Source organism: Cryptomeria japonica, chromosome 2 (genome assembly GCF_030272615.1).
Source record: "Cryptomeria japonica chromosome 2, Sugi_1.0, whole genome shotgun sequence".
Taxonomy (NCBI): Eukaryota; Viridiplantae; Streptophyta; class Pinopsida; order Cupressales; family Cupressaceae; genus Cryptomeria; species Cryptomeria japonica.
In genome coordinates, this window is record NC_081406.1 from 186550775 (window position 1) to 186559769 (window position 8995).

Sequence of the window (8995 nt, forward strand, 5' to 3'; positions counted from 1 at the left end):
TCTTGGGTTATTGTGAGTGGTCTCATACCCTTGTTGATCCAATGTGCTTGTGGGTTTTCATGTAGCATTCATGCTACTAGTGTTCATACCATTTTACTTAGAAAACATTCATGCCTATGACTCTGTAGTCCATACCCTCATTGGTTTGTTGTGCTTGTGGGCTTTGTGCCCATGTTGGGCTATTGTGCTTATAGGTTTGGATTGTTAAATGTGTTCATGTCAAGGATGAGGTCCCTTAATTGTGGTCTCACCTAGTTTGGACCAAGCTAAAAATCCCACTTTCATCAATAAAAATATATTATAAAAATAGTTTATTATATTATATTATAATTGTAAATAAAGGTACAATATAATATATAAGAAGAATATTTATTATATTATAATATATCATATTATCTTATTATATTATAATATTTTACACACACACACACAAACACTTCATGTTTCTCCCTCTCTATGTCTATGTCTATGTCTATCTCCCTCTCTCTTTATTATGTGTCTAACATCTTCATCTCTCATACTTGTACACCCTTCTCTCTCTCTCTATGTGTGTGTGTATTACATGTCTATCACCTTCATCTCTCATACTTGCAACTCTCTCTCTCGATATGTGTGTGTATGTATATGTATATGTATATGTGTATGTGTATGTGTATGTGTATGTGTATGTGTATGTGTATGTGTATGTGTATGTGTATGTGTGTAGCGTCGTAAATTGTACGCACTTGCTAGGGTGGTACAATTTCACACCTAGTTTAGCACCCGCCTTGGCACATTTTGCATTTTGCATTGCATTTCCCCTTTAGCACTTAATTAATTAAATTAATTAGGTCTAAGGTTCTATTTTATCATCTCCTATATCATAAAGTTGGGCCCTTTTCATTGAAGTGTGCCCCTTTCATTTTATTCTTCCAATACATCATTTAATCAAAAACCCTAATTAGGTCCTATTTTGAACTTGGGGGCTTGATTTCGGGGGTCAAAACATCTCGAAATCAGCTATAACTTCGGGATTCGCTCTAAAATCATCATATCCGACGGCCCTGAAAATTTGGTGAAAAGTTGTCGGGACCATGGCGCCCGGAGTGCACATGGTCCCGGACATTTTTCTCGAAATTTTAGGAGCGTGATCCAATCATAAAATAAAGCTTAACCCCAAGAAATTGGCGGGAAATTCAATCTCTAGGTTGGCCAAAAGTCGAAATTAAGACCTAGGGTTTCATATATAAGAGCTCTCTTTCTTCATTTGAAAGGATCCGGAATTTTGTCTTTCGAGGACCTTCTATGCAGCGAAAGAGCAGATCTTTGAAGACTTCAATAACATTCAACATCCATCCATCAAGCATTCATCAATTTCATTCATTTAGGGCTTGGGAGACATTGAAGAACAATAGGAGATTACCGACTGAAGATTGGCTTGTACTCCTCCCTTGAGGGTTGGGTATGATTTCATGTTGTTTTCATGTCTTTGCATAAGTTTCAATATATCCTTTATTCATGCTTTAGATCACTTTGCATCTTGGTTTAGAGCACTTACATTATCATTTACAAGCAATTAGGGTTTACTTTCTAGGTTGCTCTAGTTTGCTTTCTTGCATTTAAGGACCTTGCACACACACTAGGTCTGCACACACAATACATTTTACAATACAACTTGGCTATTCGTGGAGGTGGAAATCATCGAAGCGGGGGTTTGACTAAGGCAAAACCCTATATAGCCGCCCACCACACCTTTTCAGATATAAGTGCAGGTTTCAGAATTCGGATGACGCCGCAAGTTACAGATCCGGAAGAAGCAGACGGAGACCGAACTTCACACCAAATCTCAAAGCAAAAGACCAGGACAGGGGCGTGGGGCGCCCTGGTCCTGCCAGGACAGGGGCGCTGGGTGCCCTGGTTCTCCTGACAGACATCATTTTCAGCATTTTTGACAGCTTTTCCAGAGTGCAAAAAACAGCAGTTTTCGGAGCAATTTCAGGGGCAGAATCAGGACAGTGGCGCCCGCGCCCCCGTCCTGAATATTTTCATTCATATTTTAACACCGGGTACGCATTTACATTCTTGTCTTGTCCTTGTGTTTACATCTTTCCATTGTTTAAGTTCAATTCTGCAATCTTGTTATTAGTTCATACTTGCACTTTGGGGTTAGGGATTGAACTTGCATCATTTCATCTTTCAATTGCAACAAAGGAATAGAAATCCTAATAGGTAGCCCGTGGCTCTCTCTTCCACAAGAAGAAGTAGCCAATTGTGTGATACCTCTAGGCTCTTTCGTATTCCACAAGTGTGTGGTTAAAAGTGAGATTAGGGCATCTTTGCTTAGTGTCACTTTTTCTCCCACACATTTTGGTGAACCCAACGTGAATCTATCATTGCTTCCTCTTGCATTGCATTTGTTAGATCTAGATCTAGATTTAGTGTGTTTTCATTTCATTTTCATTAAAAAAAAAAAAAAAAAAGAAGTGTTTTTCTTTGCATTGTGTGTTTAAATTTTATGCAATTTCAAAATGTCAGATTTTTATTTGCAAGATGTTCATATTTGTGATGATTATGAGTTAGATGAAGCTTTAGATGAATTTTTGAAACCTAAATATACCAAACCTTCATTTTACCAAAAACTCATAAACATTGTTACTATGTCGTTTCGTTGTGATGAGAAAGATAAGTCGAATGATTCCTCTCAAGGGTACATTCCTATCAACTCTTCCACTAAATCTAGTAGCATGGTTGTTTTCAATGATCCCCTCTATGAAGAGATATCTCCTTTTGAATCAAAAGATAAACCTTTTAATAAATATGATCATGCTTTGTTGGATGATGCCCTTGATGACCTTGTGGCTCCTAAAAAATGCTCCCTTCATGAGGATCCTTTTGTGCAAGAAGATGACATTATCCCTACATTTCCTAGTGATGGCATTTCCTTTTCCAACAAAATTCCCACTAGAGATGATGAATTAATGATAAATGCTTACCCTTCTCCTAAAGTTTGTCTTACCCATAAGCATCCCTTAGAGAAAGAAGATGAAATAATAAGCAATTTCCTTAATTCTCTCTCCCCTATTGAACATATTTTGAGGAAAGAGGATGAGTTTAACACATCTATTGATGCTCTCCCTCCTAAGAATGAGGAATTAATAAACAATGTTATCTCCTCTCCCGAAATTGACAATACTTCAAACATTCCTTTCAACAACCTCACTATTTGGGATGAACCATTAGAAGAAGGTATAGATTATTCTCTACCCCTAGCCAAAGGGGATGAAATCAAGATTGGAAACTCCCTTGATAGTTTCTCCCCTTCCTTGAATCGCAATTATTCTCCCTCTAAAAATAAAGCATCTCCCTCTCCTCAACTTGGTTCTACTCATAAGGAAACCCTAGTTCAAAGCAAAATGGTTAACATCTCTTTCAAAGATCTCCCTCTCAAAAGTGAGACTTTAGAGAGTAATGTTGATCCTTCTCCTAGAGATTTTATTCCCCATGTAGATCCTTTGATGATAAAGGATGATATGACCTTTCCTAGTATTACTCTTCCTACTAGAACATCAATGCCTACCCCTGGTCTCTCTCCTAAAATTGATTTAATCTGTGATAATATTTTAGTGCAAGAGAAGACTATCAATAATTTTTCCAATACTTTTGTTCATTCCTCTAAACCATCCTTAATCAATTTGATACATGTGAATGAAACACCTAACAAACCTCTCTTCACTGTCCAAGGTGCTTGTCCTTCTCAAAATTATCAACCTTTAAAGAAGCCTATCTTAGTGGTTCAAGGCGGTTATGCTAATGATTCTTTTTGCACTCCTAAGAAACCTATTATTACTGTGCAAGGAGGTTATTCTACTAAGAGCCCTTATGAGTATGCTAAGCAAATGACTAGAGAGAGTTATCATGCGGTTGCCCATACTTATAATACTAGAAATAATAGGCAACCTAATCTTCATCCTATTACTCCAGTGTCTCTTCCTAATCCTCAACCAATTCTTCCGCAAGCTCCACGGATTTCACAAGTTCTTGGTAAGGAATATGATCTCATAGAACAACTTAAAGCTACCCCTGCTAAGATATCCCTTTGGGATTTGATCCAAACTTCTTCCGCTCATCATGGAATGTTACAAGATGCCTTGAAAGATTTGAATGTTCCTCCACCTAATACATCTAGTAATATAGTGTCTTTGGTGAACTCTGTGATGAATCCTGAAACTCAAATTGTGTTTACTCAAGATGAGTTGCCTACTAGTGAAATTCAACATCAATATGATCCCTTGATGATTGTGGTTATCATAAATGACACTGCTATAAGACGAACACTGGTAGATAATGGTTCTGGCCTTAATGTGTGTAGCATTAATCTATTGCATAAGATGAATGTGGATACATCCCTTATTGAGCCTGACTCTCGTCCCATTCGAGGCTTTGATAACGTGGCTAAGTCTTCATTAGGTATTATCACCTTACCCATCACAGTGGGACCTGTTACTTTGCCCACTCCTATCCATGTTATGTCGGGAAATCTAACATACAACTTGTTATTAGGGAGACCTTGGATTCACAGTATGCAAGCTGTCCCCTCTACATTGCATAGACAAGTTAAATTCATTTATAACAATAAGACATATACCTTGATAGGTGATACTAATTTTCAAGCTTGTTTGCAAACATCTAAGCCTTCCTCTTCTAGTAATGACTCTTTGAACAAGATACCTATGGATGAATCCTTACCCTCTGATAATCAAAATTCTTTGGATGAGTCTGAAGCTCCTAAAGAAGATCCTTCTCGACTTGAATATACGCATAAAAAGGCTTTTGATCCTGAGAAGGTTCTCGCAGAAGATGATTGGGGATCCCTTGATTTTAATCCCACCTTTGTAGGTGAGTATAGGGTTCCTCCTAGAGAGCTTAAAGTTAAAAAGAAGGAAGAAACTAGAGATCAATCTGTCTTACCTGAACCTATGAGCAATAATTTTGTGGCCGCTTCTCAAACTTCTTCTCCTCACACCTCTAATTATGAAGAGTTTGATTCTTTGTCTTATGAAAAACCACCTTCTCTTCCTGAAATGGCTGATCGTTATGGTCATGGTTTTCGCATTTTTGCTAAGCATGGGTATCATGGAAATGGTTGTGGCGCTCATGAACAAGGGATAAAAGTTCCTCTAGAGACTAATTTTCACAATTATGCCTTTGGACTCGGCTATAATCCCTGCAAACCTACCAAAGCATCTAAAAGACCATCTCTCAATGTAAATGCTATATTTAGTAGTGATGATGATCTCACTTCAACTAACTCATCTTCTACTTCTATCAACTCTCATTCCCCTCATAAGAAAGTCTTGGCAATGAATAAATCTCTTTATGAATCCCCTCAAATTTCTAAATCCACTTATGAATCTTTATCTCCTATTCATCATAAAGTCCTTTCCTCTAGGGATAAGGCTCTAATAAATTACACTCATCCCTCTTCTAAGATTTCATGTGACTTTTCTTCTTCAATCTTTATCATTTTATACATGTTCTTGATCTCACTTATAGTTGAGCATTTAACATGTCATATTCAAATACCTCATTTAGTCTATCATGTCTTTAAATAACATTAATGGCTATTATGTTGCTCATCATTATGTGACATTGGTAGCTCATTTACTGGGGGCTCATTGTCATTCATGATGGTACAATTTCAAGTGCAATCATATTTTTTGAAGCAACATAATAGCCTAATTTTCTTGTTCCTATGGGGACAAGAGTGATTTCATACATCTCTTCTTTTGCTTATGTCCAAATCTCTCCCTAGAAGATTGTGTAAGTCCTTCTCATTGTCCTTATCCTTGGGAGGCAATGATCTTTCCTTATTTTTATCTAAGGATCCACTTTTTCCTATTTTGTGGATGGTGTGGACTTTATTACTTGATGCCTTGTACGCATTTGTTGTTGTTTGTTCAAGGATTCTCTCTTACAAGAGGTGTAAGTCCTTGACTACAACCTCTTTTGCACTTGGTAAAATACATCCATAACGAATTCACTCTCCTAATTGGGTTAAAAAGAGCGTCATCCTTCATTAAGAATCACTTTCACCTCGCAAAAGAAGGAAGTATTGCATTCTTATTCTCTTCTTTGTCTTATTCTAGAAGATGTTATATTTGTCTAAGACAATTTCTCTCAGGGATAGGTGTCTTTTGTACAAATATCTCTTCTCCACTAAGGATCTCCTTTACACATACTACAAGATATCCCTTTTCAACTATCTTATCCTTGCTTAAAGAGTGCAAAACTCTCTTGCTTGGATCTATGACATTGTTGCATTTTTGGGGTATCTTCTTTTGTGATGAAGGTAGGTATCCTTGTTCTACTTTGCTTATGACATAAACATTACACTTTTTGAGCAATGGGTCATTCTCGGAACCAGAGCACAGACTCTTAGAGCGAGATGTCTCCATTTTTCTTTTATACAAGGTGATTATTCTCGGAACCAGAGCACAGATTCTTAGAGCGAGATGTCACGCTTTTGTACTATACATATACAGTTTGTAGCATACTCGGGCATAGACTCCTATGAGGTGCTTCTAACCTCCCTTACACACACATGCACGAGGTTGAGTGGAACTAGCGGCATAAGGTTAGACTTTCTCACTCTCCTCCCTTACATGGATCACCTAGACAGACTCTAGGGGCTAGTTTTCCATGTCCTTTTTCACATGGATCACCTAGACAAGATCTAGGGGCGAGAAGTCCGTGTTTTTCTCTCTCACTATTCTTCTCATGGATCACCAATGTGTGTATTCATGCTTTTTTCCTTTCTTTCCTTCTCTTTGCATTTTGTTTCCATTTACATCCTTCATCTTGTGTTAGAGAACTCTCAAATCCTCACACTCTTTGTTGTGTTGGAATTGAGATTTAGTCCTCTTTCTTACCAAATGATTCTCCATTAGTTTTTGATCTCATATCAAATCTTCTTGTGAGCATTTGTCATCAATATTCTTTAACAATTCGAAGTGGTAAACATGATACCCTGTTTCAACACACTAAAATTAGCAAGCCGAAACAGGGGGGGGCATAGAGCTACCCTCAAATTTTCATCACCTTCCTTAGTAAGCATTAGGTGATTTTGTGATCTAACGTGTGTTTTGTAGGGTGCGGTTCCTAACTGTGTACTGCAGATACCGCTGGGGGCTTCGTTCGACAGACTTATGGATATATCCTTTTTCAAATAATGTTTACTTTTCTGTACTTTAGCTTGCATATGCACGTAGTGTTCATATGACCGCTAAAGTGGGGGCTAAATGTAGCGTCGTAAATTGTACGCACTTGCTAGGGTGGTACAATTTCACACCTAGTTTAGCACCTGCCTTGGCGCATTTTGCATTTTGCATTGCATTTCCCCTTTAGCACTTAATTAATTAAATTAATTAGGTCTAAGGTTCTATTTTATCATCTCCTATATCATAAAGTTGGGCCCTTTTCATTGAAGTGTGCCCCTTTCATTTTATTCTTCCAATACATCATTTAATCAAAAACCCTAATTAGGTCCTATTTTGAACTTGGGGGCTTGATTTCGGGGGTCAAAACATCTCGAAATCAGCTGTAACTTCGGGATTCGCTCTAAAATCATCATATCCGACGGCCCTGAAAATTTGGTGAAAAGTTGTCGAGACCATGGCGCCCGGAGTGCACATGGTCTCGGACATTTTTCCCGAAATTTTAGGAGCGCGATCCAATCATAAAATAAAGCTTAACCCCAAGAAATTGGCGGGAAATTCAATCTCTAGGTCAGCCAAAAGTCGAAATTAAGACCTAGGGTTTCATATATAAGAGCTCTCTTTCTTCATTTGAAAGGATCCGGAATTTTGGCTTTCGAGGACCTTCTATGCAACGAAAGAGAAGATCTTTGAAGAATTCAATAACATTCAACATCCATCCATCAAGCATTCATCAATTTCATTCATTTAGGGCTTGGGAGACATTGAAGGACAATAGGAGATTACCGACTGAAGATTGGCTTGTACTCCTCCCTTGAGGGTTGGGTATGATTTCATGTTGTTTTCATGTCTTTGCATAAGTTTCAATATATCCTTTATTCATGCTTTAGATCACTTTGCATCTTGGTTTAGAGCACTTACATTATCATTTACAAGCAATTAGGGTTTACTTTCTAGGTTGCTCTAGTTTGCTTTCTTGCATTTAAGGACCTTGCACACACACTAGGTCTGCACACACAATACATTTTACAATACAACTTGGCTATTCGTGGAGGTGGAAATCACCGAAGCGGGGGTTTGACTAAGGCAAAACCCTATATAGCCGCCCACCACACCTTTTCAGATATAAGTGCAGGTTTCAGAATTCGGACGACGCCGCAAGTTACAGATCCGGAAGAAGCAGACGGAGACCGAACTTCACACCAAATCTCAGAGCAAAAGACCAGGACAGGGGCATGGGGCGCCCTGGTCCTGCCAGGATAGGGGCGCTGGGCGCCCTGGTCCCTAGGATAGGGGCGCTGGGCACCCTGGTCCTCCTGACAAATAGCATTTTCAGCATTTTTGACAGCTTTTCCAGAGTGCAAAAAACAACAGTTTTCGGAGCAGTTTCAGGGGCAGAATCAGGACAGTGGCGCCCGCGCCCCCGTCCTGAATATTTTCATTCATATTTTAACACCGGGTACACATTTACATTCTTGTCTTGTCCTTGTGTTTACATCTTTCCATTGTTTAAGTTCAATTCTGCAATCTTGTTATTAGTTCATACTTGCACTTTGGGGTTAGGGATTGAACTTGCATCATTTCATCTTTCAATTGCAACAAAGGAATAGAAATCCTAATAGGTAGCCCATGGCTCTCTCTTCCACAAGAAGAAGTAGCCAATTGTGTGATACCTCTAGGCTCTTTCGTATTCCACAAGTGTGTGGTTGAAAGTGAGATTAGGGCATCTTTGCTTAGTGTCACTTTTTCTCCCACACAATGTGTATGTGTATGCGTATGTGTATGCATATGTGTATGTGTAT